The sequence below is a fragment of the Halichoerus grypus genome, chromosome 13 (assembly GCF_964656455.1).
Source record: "Halichoerus grypus chromosome 13, mHalGry1.hap1.1, whole genome shotgun sequence".
NCBI classification, from domain to species: Eukaryota; Metazoa; Chordata; class Mammalia; order Carnivora; family Phocidae; genus Halichoerus; species Halichoerus grypus.
The window spans coordinates 66,608,587-66,625,404 of record NC_135724.1 but is presented as its reverse complement, the minus strand read 5'-3'; the positions used below and the strand labels follow the sequence as shown (position 1 = coordinate 66,625,404).

At 46.5% G+C, this 16,818-nt stretch overlaps 2 long non-coding RNA genes across 2 annotated transcripts in view; one reads left to right on the top strand and one right to left on the bottom strand.

Moving 5' to 3' along the window:
* The window catches only part of LOC118521678 (uncharacterized), a 217,213-nt gene that overhangs the window by 141,479 nt on the left and 58,916 nt on the right, over positions 1-16,818 (bottom strand). The window lies entirely within an intron of this gene.
* LOC144379903 (uncharacterized) lies at positions 10,970-15,725 on the top strand. The gene is made up of 3 exons (XR_013443424.1): positions 10,970-11,039; positions 14,594-14,663; positions 15,392-15,725. It is a non-coding gene; the product is annotated as an uncharacterized LOC144379903 (long non-coding RNA).

Genomic DNA, 16,818 nt, shown 5'->3' with positions numbered 1-16,818 from the left:
TTCCTGAGACCAGACGAAATCCAGGTGTCCTACTCCTCTGCCATCTTCTATACTAAGTATTATTAACCATAGTCTCCATGATGTACATTTGTCTCTTCTTACTCATTTATTAATTTCATCAGTCATTTATATCATTATGGACTCATGGATATTTATTTTATACTTTGGGTTATAATCCATTCCTACATTATTTTGTTGCTCACATTGCTTCTGCTTTGGCCACTGGGGGCTCTTTCAGGCTCCTGTGTCCCTTTGACGTGCCCTCATCAATGTTTTCTTTCCTTCTTTCCTCCCCCCCTCCCCTCCCTCCCTCCCTCCCTCCCTTTCTTCCTTCCTTCCTTCCTCCCTCCCTCCTCCCTCCCTTCCTTCCCTCCCTCCCTCCTTCCTCCCCCTTCCTCTCCTCTTTCTATAAACATTTCTCTATGTAGCCATCTGTTATGTATGTAAGGTTAAACACGAGCTCTTACTAACGTCTCTAACTGCAATCCAGTACCTCATGGGTCATTCTAGCCTCCTCCCCTTGCTGATCTGAAATTTCAGCTCTAACAGTGAGCACCTGGCTCCCACCACCCACCGTCTCTCAGCCGTTCAGTCCCAGCACACACCTATGGCAGCAGCAGAATGGTTCGCCACATCCCCACGGGACTGAGTCTCATTGAGTAGGTGCCTTACCCACCTGCAGCGCCTCATGCCTTTAGTCCTACACACTCCATTCATGCCCAGAGTTACTTAGGCCAGCACTTGTTCACCCATGCCTTCAATGAGGTTGTTTCACCTATTTGTAGTAAGTTCTCTTCTCTTAGCTGTGAAAATTAATAAAAGGAAACCTCATTTGGAATGGCACTGGGAGGCTGCCAAGGGGAGCTCTCAGCCCTGCCACTCAGTTTCAATTGCAGACCCAATGACGAGACCCATCTTGGAAGTGGATACTACTTTACTACCCTCCTCCCCCCTCCACAACAGCCCAGCCAATGAGAGACAATGACAGCCCAGCCAATGAGAGACAGTGACAGCCCAGCCAATGAGAAGCCACTAAACTTAGAACTCCCAGATTACTTCCATGGACTTTTGGTTTATAATAGCCTTGTCAACCGCTGCCTTTTCTCTGTAAAAGAGCCTCCTCTCCTTTGTTCTTGGGACTTGCCTGTGGTTTTGCCATGGCTTGCTTGTCCTGTATTATAATTCTCTTCTGTTCCCAAATAAGCCCACTTTTTGCTGGTAAAATAACTGACAGTACGGTACCAAGGCTGCATTTTGGGGAAGGGGATTCTCCCAAGCTCCTAAATTAAAAAAAAAAAAAAAATTGCATACATTAACATTCACTCTGTGTTGTAAAGTTTTATAGATTTTTATAAATGTATAATGTCATGTATCTGCATTACAGCATTATGCAAAACAGTTTCTCTGCCCTGAAAATCCCTTGAATTCCATTTACCCATCTGTTCCTGCCTCATTCCAAACTCTTGTCAATCACTAATCTTTTTATTGTCACACAATTCTGTCTTTTCCAGAATGTCATAGAGTTGAACTTATACAGTATGCAGCCTTTCCAGACTGGCTTTTTAAAATTTAGCAATATCTATATAAAGTTCCTCCCTGTCTTTTCATGGCTTGATAGCTCATTTCTTTGTATTGCTGAATAGTATCCCATTATATGGATGTACCAGTTTGTTTATCCATTCACCTATCGAAGAACATCTTGGTTGCTTCCAGTTTTTTGCAATTATAAATAAAGTTGATATAAACATCCATCTAGAGGTTTTTGTGTGTGCATAAGTTTTCAGTTCAATTGGGTAAATACCAAGGAGTGCAATTGCTGGATCATATGGTAAGACTATGTTTAGCTTTGTAAGAAACTGCCAAACTGCCTTCCAAGGTGCCTGTACCATTTTGCATTTCTGCCAATAACAAATGTGAGCTCTAGTTGCTCTGCATCTTCATCAGCATTTGGAATTGTTAGATTTTTGGATTTTAGCCATTCTAACAGGTGTGTTGTGGTCTCTCATTGTTGTTTTAATTTATAATGCCCTACTGACAAATGATGTGAGCATCTTTTTATATACTAATTTGCCATCTGTACATTTTATTTCATGAGGTGTCTGCTCAGATCTTTTGTCCACCGTTAAAGTGAGTTTTCTTATTTTTGAGTTTTAAGAGTTCTTTCTTTTAAGAGTTCTTGGATACAAGTCATTTATCAGATATGTGTTTTGCAAATATTTTTCTCCCAATCTGTCTTCAGCAAAGCAGGAGTTTTTAAATTTTAATAAAGCCCGACATAAATTTTCTATCATGGATTGTGCTTTTGGTGTTATATCTAAAAACTCATCACCAAACCCAAGGTCACCCAGATTTTTCTCCTATGTCATAATCAAAAAATTATATAGTTTTGCATTTTACATAGAGCTTTATGATTCATCTTGAGCTAATTTTTGTGAAATGTGGTAGGTCTCTCTCTCTCTTTCTATTTCTCTCTCTCTCTCATCTATATCTAATGTATTTGCAGATAGGCATCCAACTGTTCCAGAACTCTTTGTTGAAAGGAATATGCTTCTTCCATTGAATTGCCTTTGCATCTTTGTCAGGGATCGGTTGACTATATTTGTGCAGGTCTACTTCTGGGCTCTCTGTTCCAGTGATCTATTTGTATATTCTTTCACCAATATCACCTTGTCTTGAATTATTGTAGTTTCATAGTAAATCTTGAGCATGGGTAATGTCAGCTCTCCAACTTTGTTCCTCTTCTTAGAGGAGTATTGTGTTGGTTATTCTGAGTCTTTCCATATAAACTTTAGAATCAGCCTGTTAACATCCACAAAATAACTTGTTGGGATTTACTGGGATTGCACTGAATGTATAGATCAAATCGATAAGGACTGACATTTTAACAATATTAAGTCTTCCAATCAATGAATATGGAATATCTCTGTATTGATTTCCTCTAAGTTTTGTAGTTTCTTCCATATAGATCTTACACGTGTTTTGTTAGATCTGTATTTAAATATTTCATTTTATGCAAATGTAAATGGTAATTTACATCAATTTCAAATTCCACATGTTCACTGCTGGTATATAAAAAAAAGCAATTGATTTTTGTATATTAGCCTTTCCTGGGACCTTACCATAATCACTTCCAGGAGGCTTTTATTCCTGTTGGTGGTAGTGGTTGGTTCTTTGGGATACTTTACATAGGTAATCATGTCATCTGTGGATTAAATTATGTCTTCCTTTCTAGTCTGTATACCATTTATTTCTATTTCTAAGACCTAGGACTTCCAATACAATTGGAAAGGACATCCTTGTCTTATTCCTAGTCTTTGGGGTAAAGCATATAGTTTCTCACCATCAAATACGTCATTATGTATATATTATAGCTGTTGGATTTTTACAGATATTCTTTCTCATTCTTTATCAAGTTGAGAAAATTAACTTAAATTTCTAGTTTGCTAAGAGCTTTTATCATGAATGGATGTTGGTTTTGTCTAAAGTTTTTTTCTGAAACAATATGATCTTATGATCATTCATCTTTAGCCTGTTGAGGTGGTGAATTATTTGAACTGATTTTTGAATGTTGAACCAGTTTGCCTATGTGGAGTAAATTCCTTCACTGTGATGTATAAGTCCTTTTATACATTGTTGGATTTGATTTACTAATATTTTGTTAAGGATTTTTGCATCTATGCATAAGAAATATTCTGCAGTTTTTCTTTCTTTTAGTTCTTTCTCTGCTTTTGGTATGAAGGCAATAATGACCTCATAGAATGAATTGGAGTTGTTCCCTCTGCTTCTGTTTTCTGAGAGAGTTTTAAGAGAACTGGCAATATTTCTTCCTTAAATATTTGGTAGAATTCACCAGTGAAACCATCTGTGTCTGGTGTTGTCTTTTGTAAGATGATTATTTATTGATTCATTTTCTTTAATAGTTATAAGTCTATTCACACTATCTACTTCTTCTTGTGTGAGTTTTGGTAGTTTTCAAGGAAGTGATCCATTTCACCCTGGGTATCAAGTTTGTAGGAAGGGTTGCTTATAATAATTCTTTATCCATTTAATGTGTATGAGATCAGTAGAGATGACCCCCTTTTCAAGTCTGATGTTGGTAATCTGTGTCTTCTTTCTTTTTTCCTGGTTAGCCTAGCTAAGGGCTTGTCAAATTTATCGGTCTTTTCAAAGAATCAGATTTGGGTTTTGTTGACTTTTCTCTATTGATGTCCTGTTTTCAATTTCATTGATTTCTGCTCTAATTGTTTTAAGTTCTTTTCTTCTGATTGCTTTGGACATAAAGACAAGACTTTCAGTTCTTGTATTTCTCTGAACTCAAGGAATTCTTTCTTACTGCGTAGTTTTTCATGATTTTTGTAAAGAACATGACCTGAACCACGTGGAATAAGTGGAAGCAGCAGATGTGTGGGCAGCTCTCTGGAGTTGCCGTGAAATAACAACCGGATGCAACAATGTGTTGGCATTTTGAAGAGTGGGGCTCCTTCCTGATTTCTGTTGCTTAGCCTTGTTAATAGTGGAATTGGACAATCGGAAGCACAGCTGAACACTGTGTGTGCCTCTAAAATACTCCTTCTTGTCAAGCAGTGTTTTCACAGGACCCCTCTGTCAGAGTGAGACCTCTCAGGATGTGGATCCTGCTGGAATAAGCATCCCATAGCACGTCTCCATCCAGAGGAAGAGGGGAGTCCCAGTCTGTGAGCAGCAGGACCCACTCTTGGCCCAGTCCCCTGCAGATCAGACCTGCTCAAGTATCACTTGGCAATCAGGGGTAATTGAAAATTGGACCCCTAGTTTTGCAATCCCTGCTGTTTTGTTGGAGATTAACTGAGGTGTCAGTTTCTTGGTGACAGCAGGGTTGATTTGCAGGACAGCTTGAGAACCATGAAAGGAACCATTTTTCAAAATCTGAGTAAGGAACAACTGCCATTTTCCTCCTCTGCAGACCTTTTAAATATACAGGGTTGCCTGAATTCCTAAGGGGACTTCAAGGACAGATCAGGCCATGTTGGGCAGTGTGCATTGGGGTGGGGGTGGGGTTTACATTTACAGTCTCATCAGCAGATCCCAGTTAAGTGTTAAGAGTGTTAAGAGTTGTTCTGGAGACAAAGCCCTCTGGAGACTGCTGAGTCCCCATCAGAGAGCACAGGACCAAGCCTCCAAGGACAGGCTCCTTTGTTTGAAAGGTCCTCTCTGAGCAGCTCTGTAAGGACCACAGAACAGGCCCACAGCACCCCCTTCTGGTCTCAAGGCAAACACCTCCTCATGGGCCAAAGCCCTGAGAGCCCAGCTGGTTTCTGTCTGCTCAGTGTGGGGGCAGCCTTGAACCCCATGCTGTCAGCCCCTCCTAAATCAAATCCGCACTGCCTCAGACCCCTCCTCTGCAAACTCTGGGATCAGGGCATTGTCCTCAGTGAGTCCCAGTGATTTCCCAGAGCTGTCCATGCCCTGACTGGGCTTCTTACTAACAAAATGGGGAAGGATTTTTCACCTGGGCTCCTTTCATCAGAAACTGAAGGGTCACAACATCCTTACCTCTTACTGAAGCTGCTCTCCCTCCACAAGCCTCCATGTGGTCAGGTGCCCCCCATGCTGACATGGATTAGAAGCCATTCTTGGAATAATGCTGGTAAGGGAGGCAGAATGGGAGACTAAGGGGCAGGGTGAGCATGGGCTCTGACCCCTTGTCCACAAGTAGCACGTGCTTCCTCTGAGGAGATTTTGTGGTCAAAGCAAGACAACAGGTGATCCACAAGAGTTTGTAATCTGTCAGAGAAAGCAAGACCATAGTGAGAAACAGCTATGCAGTCTGCACTCACGCTGACACAGAGGACCCTGTCCATACCGACATAGGACAACCTTGTTCAGCACAACAATGGGTGTATTTATTAACAATGACTCAATGAACAACAGCCCCGTGATTGATAACAGGCCTAATTTTCAGAGTCAGGTTTATGGGTAAATTCAGGGCATCCCTACAAGCCTACCTGCCTGTTGAGGTCAGTATTCTACCTTTTGGGAGGCTCTCTGGAGCAGGATTTAAAGCATCTCCAGGTGGCTCTCCCCTGTGGGCCCTAGAGGCCCAGAGCAAACACCACTGTCGCCCCCACATTTGGGGGCCGAGGAGTGTGAGCTCTCAAAGTCACCAGTTCTCTTCTCCCGCTCAAGCTCATGGACCGTCTGATTTAGGTTTTCCAGGTGTCTAACCATTGTGCTCTTGACGTGCTTGACTTCTGTAGGTGTCCACGGAGCTCACTGTGTGACTTTCAGAGTGAGAGGTGCCAGCCACATAGGGAATGGGGGACAATCAGAGCACCCGGTAAGTGTCCTAAAAGGTATTTTATCTCTTAGCGACTTCAGCCTTGACCTCTTGTCCCTGAGTGAGGTCACTGGTTAGGACCCAATCTGAGTGCTCCCCAGTCGTGCTGAGGAGGCCTTGGCCTCTCCCGGGGAGACAGAAGATTTGCCATGTGTGTCCATAGCACCACTGAGGACTCAGCTGACAGGAGACAGAGAGGGGCTGTGTCATGACAGGAACTGGCCAGGCCATGGAGATGCTGCCACCACTGTCCCCAGCATGGTTCTTGGCTTCAGGATCTTCACATTCATATCAGGTGCAGAAGGAGGTGTGGAAAGGAGGCCATGGAGGCTGAGTGCAGGGGGGTCAGGGGCCTGATGTGTATCTGCTTCAGATCTATCCCGTCAGGAGATACCTGAGCAGAGGAGGAGAGAGAAGCAGAGTCCCCTGCTGCACCATGCCTGTCACCAGTGCAGAACCTGGGGAGCATGGTGGAGGGGAGACGGGTCCAGGCCAAGGTGCAGCCAACGCTGAGCTCTTCACCCAGAGATCTACATATCTGCTCGGACCCCCTCAGTGTCCCTCTCTGCCACCCACATCCCTGAGGCAGGGGCTCCTCATGCACATCCACCCCCCACCGCTGGAGAAGTCTGACAGCTCCAAGACCAGCAGGAGGGGGCTCACAGGTGGACCTGTCTGAAGGTCACTCTCCTCCTATCCTCCACAGTGTGGGGGGGGGGTGCACAGGGAGGAGGATGCAGGGGAAGAAGCACATGAACATCCTGACCTAGAACCTAATCTGAGCCCAGATCTGAGTCTGCAAAGGCCCTTGGGTGTCCCTGAGGGAAGGCTCACTCCCAGGGGGACTCAGCTGCTGGGAACCTTCCTGTCAGGAAGGACAGGGCAGGGGTGGTCACAGCTGTGACCAGGAAGCCCTGAACTCCCTGTCCCTCCACAGCTGGACCCAGACACCCTGTCTGACTTCCCAGTGCAAACTAAAGACGTGTCCATTCTGACTCTTTAGTAAGACTTCTCGAGATGGATGTCAACTGCACAAAAGTGCACATCATGTGGTTCCTACTTATGACCACAAGTCCTGTCTGTACAAAGTCAATCCATTAATTGTACTAGAATTTAAAACTTTTATCTATAGGCATTATAAAGTATAAGAAGTGTGAATTATGCCATAAATGCAATAATACTTAAAAACCACTAAATATTATCATTTCTTCAATAAACCCAGATGTCTTCCCACCATGAAACCCACTGCATGGAATAACTCACTGAAGAGAAGCTCAGTTGCAAAGTAATGTGGGCGCTGCCTTTTGCTTCCATGGCAGAGACGGTACGTGAGTGTGAGCTTTAAACCGCCTTCATGTGCACGGACGTCAGTCCCCTGAAGACGGGAGCCAGGGCTGCGGCCACACGTCACTCTCAGCCCTCGAGTGGCTGCACGAGGTGCCTGGAGCCTGGGAAAGAGCCTCCAGCGCACAGCACCTTCCCGTGTCCTCAGACGTGTGCAGACGTGCATGGACAGACCCCACGGCTGACAGATCTGGTGACTGGACGGCAGAGCCACCTCTTGTTATGTGTGAAGCACACAACTCAGTGCCATTCACAAGGGGCTCAGGACATGAACTAGGAAGGAAAAAGAATTATTCTGGAACTTGACAGCTGCAGGTCGCAGGCAACAGGTGTCAGTGTCACACCTGGTTCCCCTGCTGACCTCCTCCGTGGGAGGAGCCTGCTGGTCAACCCCAGGACAATTTGAAATGTATACCAGACAGGGGGAGAAAAATCAAATATTTGAGTTACTATTTCTGTGATGAGAAGGGTTATGTGCACTTAAGTATCTTCTGAAATATTTGCTATAATACAGTATAGAGACATGTTTGAAAACCCAATTTTAAATTGCATAACTGATATGTTGTCAATTAAAATCTTACTTAGTTGATGTGCATTATTTGGTTCCACACATATAAGTTTAATATATTTCATTTTAATTACTATTTCAAGAATAAGGATGATTAATTCTGTAAAATAATTTACTTAGTTAAGAAAAACCAATATGTGAAACTAATTAGAGTTTAAGTTTTCGAAGCACTGAATTAGCTGACTATACAACTGGCCAATTACATGAAAGACCCCTGAAGTCACTGTTCAATTGTATGGGCTTGTAGATGTAATAAAATAACTACAGGTTGAACTTTAAAGATACAGAAAGAATGTGTTGCCTCTATAATGGTCTTCAGTTCCTATGAGGACCTCCCTTGTGAGCACCACCGCCACCACCAAATATAAAAATAAAATACATCTACGAACGCACAGAACATTGTCTATCCACAGCTTGGCTTTATACTAAAATTCAGCTGCTACAGAGGAGGCTTGTAATATTTTTATCCCCTCCTTGCTTTGTTAGCGACACAGGCCAAGTGGGAGAGCAGACACAGACGCTCACATGAGCAGAGTGACATGTGACAGTGACCCCGGGGTGGGGTGGATGCTGCGGGCTGTGGGGCCAACCCCCGAGCAAATCATTCTCCGTGGGCAGTGGAGACCTGGCAGGGAAGATGTCACACACACTGACTAGACTGTGTGCATGACCAGACATCTTATGGCTACGCGTGCGCAGGTGTGAGGAATCCATGACGGGGAAATAAATGGGAAAACAAAGAAGGAACATGTCAGACATGCTGAGGAGGGGGTCCCATAGGACCCATGTCCTCCTGTATCTGTGAGGGGAAGGACAGCGGGAATAAAATTGGAGTCTCGGCTGTCAGGTTTGGAGACTGCAAAGAAGAAGGGGCTCCGCTGAGTGAGGACAGGACAACAGAACCAGCAGGGAGAGGTGATAATTAATGTGTGTGGAGGACACTGGGCAGGTGCCGTCATGGCGGTGAATCCCTGTGGTCACAGCTGAGAGTCCAGCTCCTCCCAGGCAGGAAGGTGGCCATAAATGCTCATCCCCTGCAGGGCCCTTAGGAGGGATTAGCTTGCACCCAGAAATATCTCAGCAGAGCCTGGTGTGTGCCTGAGAGCCCTGTGGCTGGATCGTGTGGAGAAAGGGAGGGAGACAAGGAGAGGTCCCCCAGGGCGCTCTGGGACCCATGCAGAGAAGCACTGTTTTAACAAGTGTGGATTCATTCATTCTCCCCAGTCCTGTGGATCCAGGATCTGATGCCCAAAGACCTCACCCCTCAGCTCCTTCCCTCCCATTCCTCTCCCCAGGCCTGGAGGCCTGTCAGTGGCAGCCAAGGCCAGCCCAGGGGTCCTGGGGCACAGAAGCAGGGACTGCATGGTGGTCTTGGGAAAGGAGGACATGGAGTCTCTGGAGAGGGGGCTCCAGGTCAGGAATGTGCCCTCAGGGAACAGGATCTGGAAGGATAGATGATATTGTGTGAGTCATTGATTAGGGATCTCTTCCTCCTTCTCCTCCTTTGTGATGCAAAGTGAGGCAAAGTGTAGTAAAAAAGATACATATACTCTGCCTTTATTTTACAGGAAATACATTACCACCCATTGGAGAGGCCTTGGGGATTCCCTGGCTCCACGGGATGGTTTGTTTGACTTTAAAATGAGAGGAAAAAACAAACACAAAGAAACAACAACAACCACACAAAGTGTGAGCGCCCTTGAGCTGAGCTGTCAAGGCTTTTTACATATTTGACCCAGAGACAGCATTTTATGTTAAAAGCAGGGCATTCAGACAATGTGGGTTCTGAACTCCAGGCTCACTGCCAGTTCCCAGGCAAACAAACACTGCTTTGGGGTGAAATCTCTGTTATGGACGGGAGGCTCCTCAGAAAGTTCATCTCTTTCATTAGCTTTCTCATTTGGAGGCAGAAAGCACAGCCTGGGGCCTCGGATAAGCTACAGGTGACACTCGGGCTTGAAAATATGCATCTAGAGGGGGCCTGGCTGGCTCAGTCCCTGCAGCACTGACTCTTGAGCTCAGGGCTGTCAGTTTGAGCCCCACGCTGGGTGTTGACATTACTTAAAAATAAAATCTTAAAATAAAATAAACATATATGTGTAATGATTCCTAAAACATAGTATGATGTTGTGTGCTGTCATCTGGATGGATTTCATCTTCTGTTCCACACGTCTTACAAGGGAAAATGTGTTAGTGATGCGAATATGTATTAGTATTAATAGACATTCTGTTTTACATTTTAGAGGCTCCATGGACACCGTGTGTAAGGAAAGGGCAGAGTTCCAGCGGGGCCCCATTTCATGCCCGAATCCCTGGGAATGTGTTCTACTGCTGTCACCAGTGAAGGGATTAACCACCTCCGGACACGCGTCACCGCTTGGAACCTAGGGCCCCAGGCCTTTGTCCCCCACCATGTGTCCCTGTCACTGAGCTTAGCACCACTAGCATACACCTGACAGGAAGCCGCACAGAAGCTTCTCGATGAAGAGGACCAGAGAGAAGGGCCCAGGGGTTTCTGTCTCAGTTCCTCGTTGTCTGAGACGCTGTGGGTGACGGTAGGTGCTCCCACCGCCCTGAGCTGTAGCCCAGTGATAGTCCGCCTCGGCCTCAGCCTGCAGCCCCGAGATGCGCAGAAGCCCCGCATTGGCCGAGGCGTCTTTGGAGCCCGAGAAGCAGCTGGGGACCCTGGAGCCCTGGTGCTTACCGGAGTCTGAGGAGTAGTACAGCAGACCCCGGGGAGGGCTCCCTGGCTGCTGCTGGATCCAGTAGATGTTCGAGCCGCCAACACGGATGTCCCTGCTCAGGGTGCAGGTGAGTCTGGCCGTCGTTCCCGGAGCTGCAGAGAGGGGGCGGCCGGGTCAGCACGGGCTGGGACAGGGAGCCTGCAAACACACACATCAGAATGAAGAGAAGGGATCGGGTGCGTGTGCATGAGGAGCTGAGCCAGGGGATCTGACTCAGGCTGGGGGCCTGGGGCCTGTCCCCAATTGTGCAGTGAGGAGCGCAAGGAGGACAGGGCTCCGGGCCATGGTGACAGAGCCCCTTCTTAGGCCACAGAGCTGGGGCTGGGCTGCCCCTGGGCCTGTCTTATTCCCTGTCCAAGGGCCTCACCGAGGAGGGGCTGCTCATGCAAATGTGACCCACCCCTGCTTCTCCCTGCTGTGCACTCTCGGGTCTGTGGCCCCTTGACAGGGTGAATTCCTGATGCACTAGTTTCTCCCTGGTGGGCCTGGAGGAAGCAGCTGCTGGGACCACACACAGGCCCAGGTCTAGGGACTGGTCCAGGTCCAGAGAGGACACGACTGCCCAGTTCCCACTGAAAGCAAGGGGCCCCGCCCTAGGGCCTCCTGTCGGTGGAGGACTGCCCAGCTGGGAGCCCTAGCCTGCACAGACACCCAGATACCGCCTCCCCGCACCCCCCGCTGCTCTCTCAGCAAATATGTCCTTCTTTCCCACTGCTGGCAAGCCTCTCCTTCACCTGCTTCTCTGATTCCTGTTCCCACCAGGTGACAGTGACCCTCCAAGGAAGGACAGAGGTCCTGGTGTGCTGTCCCTGATCAGGTTTCCTCTGTGGACGGGGGTCTAGCGGGAGGTACATGAGCAGTCCTGACCCAGCAGAGCCTGTGAACCACTGTGGAGCTGAGGACAAGACACGGGGAACAGAGAGCAGAGGGCATCTGTCCCCGTGGGAGGGTCTCAGAGGAGGTGGGCTGGCTCTGGGAGCTGAATGTGAACAGGAGCTTGCGGAGGGGACACACCCCTTCAGAGAGGAGGACACAGAAGGTGGGAATGCTGGGTCTTTCTTGAGCAGGACTGACAGGACAGAGTAAACCCTGATGAGGCTCCTGGAGGTTTGTAGACAGAGCAGGGTCTGAGTGTCTAGCAGCGACCAGTGCAGGGACATCCTGTGACCGCCCCTCCATTTGCTGTGAGATTCTTAATCCCAGCTGTGCCTGTCCTCACTGTTGCTCATTAGAGAATTAGCTCCATGGGAAGTCCTAGGACAGAATTTGGGACAGGGAGACCTAGAAGGGGCCATTGGTGGGGAGGGTGACCGGAGGAAGATGACAGCCAAGGAAACAGGGAAGGGTGAAGTGGCTTGTGTCCCGGTGGGACACAGGGAGATGAGTGACTGGGCCCTGACTGTGGGGGAGGGAGGGGTGGTCCAGAGTGCGTGCCAGGTGGATGGACGGGGATGCCTGGGGGGACACAGGTGAGGTCAGGGGGGAGAGCAGGTGGGGGGCTGGTGATGGGTCCATTGTCCCCGTGTCACATAGAGACCATGGTATGACCTGTGCAGAGGTGCAGAAACACAGAGAACCAGGGCTGAGGGATGCCTTCCCTCCCCCATAGGGAGGATGTGTGTGTTACAGTAACCTGCCTGAGGGCTTAGTCTGCATCATTCATTCATTCACTCATTCACTCTTTAAACACACATTTAAGGAATATCCACAGGTGTCAGATCACTGTTCAACATAATGTGAAATAAAATATTTTATATTCATTTCAGAATTTCTAGTACATTGTGTGTTTCATATAATGTGCATGGTTTCTCTTTGCCTTTCTCAGTGTCTGTGTTTGAGAATCCAACTTCTATGCACAAGGGTTCCTACTCAATCACTCTGTGTCCATTTAGCACAAGATTCTTTGATACACTGGAGAAAAGTATGCAATTCTATATGCATCAAATCTGAAGATAAGGAGGATCTAAAACTTAAGGGAAAAAGGAAGAATTGGAAAGAATAATTGTCATATCTGAAAAACAGTGTCAGCTTCTGTAAGTCACCATAAAATATAGAAATAAATGACCAATATCATATTCCTTAGGAATAGCAACTAAATATCATGACAGTTTGAGAACTAATGAATTCATTGTAGATTTCATCATGAATAAATTGGGGATTCACAGTAATCAGCCAGGCTCCCTGACCTTGAAGAGAGCCTTGAGCCCACCCTGGAACCTGTCTCAGGCGTTCTCAAGGCATCCCGGGTCAGAGGAATCCTTTCCTGCTGGCAAGGTCTGGAGCCAGTGGTGAGCACGAGGATTGGAAAACTGGATGTGGGAGAAGAACCGTGGGCCCAGGAGCCCCTCACAAAGTTGGAAGGAGCAGAGAGCCTCCCGCTTGCTCCTAACTCCTGGGGGCTCTAAGGAGATGCTGGTTTCCCAGGGGAGAGCTGCCTTTGGGCTGTGCTTTTCTTCTCTGAAGGACCATGCTGATGCACACTGCCCAGCGGGGGCTCCAGTACCAAGGAGTCCCATCAGTGGGTCCGTGTGTGAGCGGAGAAAGCTAGGGGTCCCCAGGGTGGGGGGGGAGATGGAATATAGTTTTTCTGGCACAGGAATAGTTATTTTAGGCCCCCAGCTATTTCCTGTGATCTCTGCCCTTGTGGCTCTACTTTCCCAGCACACATCTTGCAGATCTTCCTGAGAGGTGCCAGAATTAAGAAGAAATGCAAAACAAAAACAAACACAAAAACACTTCAGTAGTTAAGGATTTTAAGGGAAGAAAAGGAATGCAAAAATGGACAGTCTCTAACAATCCAGGAAACAGTCTAACCACATCAGAGACACCCCCTGTGCTGTTTCCAAGGAAACCAGGCCTTGGACTCCTTGCCCCGGATAAGGAGCTCAAACCCTTTCCAGTTAATCCTGGCTCTGGGAGCAGGTCCCTAGCCCCTTCCCCTTGTGGGACAGCCACCTCTGCTTCATTATAATGTGAAAGTCTCTGCACCAGGAGGCGCACTGGCCGCATTAACAGAGCAGAGGATGCCTATATAGGCCTGTGCTCTCAGGACTCCTGACCGACCTTACGTCCACCTTGACATGGGATGACAAAGCTCCCTTCTGAATATTCATCCCAAATACGAAATGAAAAGAACCCACTCACTCCGGCTCTGGGAGTCAAGGCTTTGCAAGTTATTCCCTGTGATTTCCTTATTTGCTGCAAATACGGATTCCTTTGTGTGACTCCACAACTGGCTGGGTCTCCAAATGTAACTCAGGAGGAGCAAACTCACAGTAGTTCCCAGACACAGTAACTTCATTTTCCTCTCCCTCCCTCTATATATAGCTTACAGTACTTAAATGTATAACTTATAATTTATGATATGTATATGCAGCATGCAACTTATACACATGATATAAGATTTATATATAACCTATGGTATTTTATATGATAATGATGTTTATATTTACTAGAGTATATATAAAATAATGATCTAAGTAATAATTCAATATAATATATTGTACACATTTAATATATGTTTATATAATGTGTATATATTATATAATTTTATATTATGTGATACTTATTTATAATAATTTATAATATATATCACTTTTTTTCCCTTTTCCCCCTAACAAGGACCCCGATGCCCTGGACGGCAGAGTACCACAGTCTGACAGGCCCTGGAAGGAAAGCTGGAGGCTCTAAGGTGACAGAAAGAATGAGGCTTTGTTTGGGAACAAAGCAGTGCAAATGCCTCCCCACCCCAGGAGCTTTTCTCTTCAGCCCTAAAGAGACCTCCTTGTCTATGAGGGAGGAGGCTATAGAGGAATCAGGACAGGACAGAGAAGCCCCAGAGTCCGCTGGCTGAGGCCACACTGGTGGCTTTCTCCTCCTCCCCTCCCCAGGGGTCTCTTGCCCTGGGCCCCCGTAGCATGGCAGGTGATTAGTTTTCATGATGCGAACCGCTCCAGGTGTGGGCGGGTCTGTCCCTGTCTGAACACCAGCCTGGGCAAGGCCCCCATGGGGTGGCGGATGGAGCAGGAAGGAGGGAGGGAGTCAGAGCTGAGCCCCCACGCAGCTGCGGGGACACAGGTGCTGCGGTCACACTTCAGTGAAGACACCGCCTGCCAAGTGTGCAAGAATGAGTAGAGTAGTTCCCTGGTTGGTCTGGACCAGAAGCCTGTCCTCACAGGCCCAGTCCCACAGCGCCACCTGCTGGGCCGAGACACCAAGTCGTCCAGCCCATCTGACACCTCCCAGAGCTCCTGGAATGATGTCCAGACGTTAGCAACTGGATCATTCCATATCACTGCCCAGAACAGTAGAAAGAAGAGGAGCCCTCTGTGGTGTTCGGGCTGACAGGTTATTTCCAGATCACTAATGACCTCCGGATGGTTAAAAACATTATGTATTGCACACTGCTTACGTTAGCAGGTATTTCAGGATTACCTGACATTGGAGTTTGCCTCTTCCAGGAGCTTGGGGTCATAACAAGTCTACCATCATCTTGAACCAAGAAAAAGGCTTAAAGTTCTCCGAGTACCAAGGTGGTTCACACCTCATAGTAATTCCACATGGACCCGTCCTCCAGTTTGACTGTTGTTGTTGTGGGTTTAGATTCCCCTGTGAGGTCCCCTCAGCCTGCACTGCAAGGATGTTTGATGCCTCTCTCTGCCATGGGAACAGAACACTGTCAGGGACATGTGTCCTCTGCTCCTGCTGACTTTTCTGGGTTCAAAGTTTCCTTGAAATTCAGCCTGCAAAATGCTTATATATTTGACTCTCTTGTACACTTAATATATTTTAAATCAGCTTTATAATTTTAACTAGTATGAAGATTGTTATACACAGAACATTACTATAAATGGAGCCCTCCTCTATTGAGGGGTTCTTCCATCTCTTCTGCACTGAAAATCCTCATGGCCTAATGTGGAATTCATGGGGGATGAGTGTCTAAAATCTGGGTCCAAAGAACAGACATTTATCCAAAACCCTCCAACAAGCAGTAGGGGGTGGTGAGCAGTAGACATCCTGGAATTAAACTGGGGGAAACAAGCTCACGGAAGGACAGCACTGAATGTGGAGATGGACTGGATGGTGTTGGTTGTACCTTCACAATATTAAGTCATCCAACCCATGGATGTGGGATCCTCTCACGTATTTTCAGTTATCCTTTGTACTTTTCAGTTTGCAAGTCTTTTGCTTACTTGGTTTAGTTGACTCCTAAAAGTTCTATTCTTTTGGATGCTATCTTAAATGGAATTGTTTTTTAATATCCTCTTGGGCTTCTTCATTGTTGATGTAGAGAAAATCACCTGGTTGTTGTAGGGAATTTACTACATGAACTCCTGTAGGAAATGCTAGACAGATAGAGCTTAGGGTGATAAGGACACTGACCTCCCCGCACCCAGCCCCTTTCTGCTGGTCGACGAGATCCCACTCTGTCCTCCAGCCTCCAGCATCTCCCACCACCTGCCGCCTGGACCCAGATTCCTCTTTCTCTGAGAAAGTCAGTTACATCAAAAGTTAACCTCTCAAGCTTTGACACCCACCTTGGACTGTTGGATTAATTGAAGATGGAGAAAAAAGTGTGTTCCACACCACTACTTCAGCTTTATATTTACATTGGAACTGTGCAGTTAGAAGCTTATAAGATTCTGATTATAAATTATTCACAGATAATTATACTTTTATTTTATTGATTCATATGCTCCAATACGGAGACATTTTCAGTTATGATTTTACAATTTATAAAAATTATTATGTATTTATCCTCTACAGTAAGAGCCAGTATTCATCAATTGCAACATTTTCACATATAATATCAATATTTTGGCCAATATAAAAAATAAATAGATACC